Genomic DNA, 1,180 nt, shown 5'->3' with positions numbered 1-1,180 from the left:
GGCTAACGGACAGAGGGACTTTGTGGACATCCAGTCTCGCGGAGGGTACGGACCACACAATGCACAAACCACATATGCCTGCACAAATACATTCTCAGTTTGTTAAAGATTTGGTTTACTTCTGTCTTTCAGGTGTTTCTCATTTATCGGGCGTCGTGGTAATGGCCAGGTAGTGTCTTTGAGTCGCCAGGGCTGTGTTTTTCTGAATATCATCCAACATGAGATGCTCCACGCCCTGGGCTTCCACCACGAACAGAACCGGTCAGACAGAGACGAGCATGTTCGCATCCTGCTGGAGAACGTCCTTCCTGGTGGGTCTAGTTACAGACTTTCTTTCTGTCAAATATAGATGGAGACAACTATGGTCATAAAATTAATAACTGCCCCACTCAAAGCTTCTAAGTGAAAAATCCATCCATCCATCATCATCGGCTTATCCGGAATTGGGTCGCCGACAGCAGCTAGTCCTGGGTCTTCGCCAATGTCTTCTCCCAGCTAGACATGCCATGGGGCATCTTTACCAGATGCCCAAAACCAACTTAACTTCTCTAAGTTCCTAACACAGCCAACTTCTGGGAAAACCGCCATTTCTGCCACTTGTACCTGGGATCTGGTTCTTTTTGGTCATGACCAAGCCTTCATAACCATACAGTGTTTCCCACAGGTTGAGAATTTCCTTGTGGTAGTAGGTGGCTCAGGATGTGACGGTACATGATGGCTGGGTTCAGAAATAAGATAGTCAAACAAAGGTTTGTGAACTATTTATTGAAAAAAATACTAAATAACATTACAGATTTAGATTAAAAAAACTAGAAGACTAGAAGATGATACAGATTGATTCGGATGAAGTGTAGCCTTTGATGTGCTTTGTCAATCAAATCTGGTTGGTTTGTTAAATAAATGTTATGGTCCGGCATATAAAATACCTGATTACATGGGGTTTAAATGTTATGGCTGAATGCCGCTGGTCTAGGTGCACTGTAAGAAATACATTATTGATTGTGGAAAAAATTGACCAGAGAATTTATTCTGATTTTATCCACCTGGGCAGGTCTTAATCTACCTGGGCAGGGCACCTAAGGCGTATCTATGTATGGGAAACGCTGCCATAGGTGAGGGTAGGAACAAAATTTGACCAGTAGATCGAAATATTTGCCTCCTGGCTCAGCTCTCTATTCAT

General features: G+C 43.4%; 1 pseudogene; it reads left to right on the top strand.

The window, feature by feature from the left end:
• Positions 1–1,180, top strand: part of LOC116690510 (high choriolytic enzyme 1-like) — a 21,070-nt pseudogene that overhangs the window by 2,277 nt on the left and 17,613 nt on the right.

This window comes from Etheostoma spectabile, chromosome 6, assembly GCF_008692095.1.
Source record: "Etheostoma spectabile isolate EspeVRDwgs_2016 chromosome 6, UIUC_Espe_1.0, whole genome shotgun sequence".
In the NCBI taxonomy this organism is placed as follows: domain Eukaryota; kingdom Metazoa; phylum Chordata; class Actinopteri; order Perciformes; family Percidae; genus Etheostoma; species Etheostoma spectabile.
This window is presented reverse-complemented; position numbering and strand designations above follow the sequence as displayed.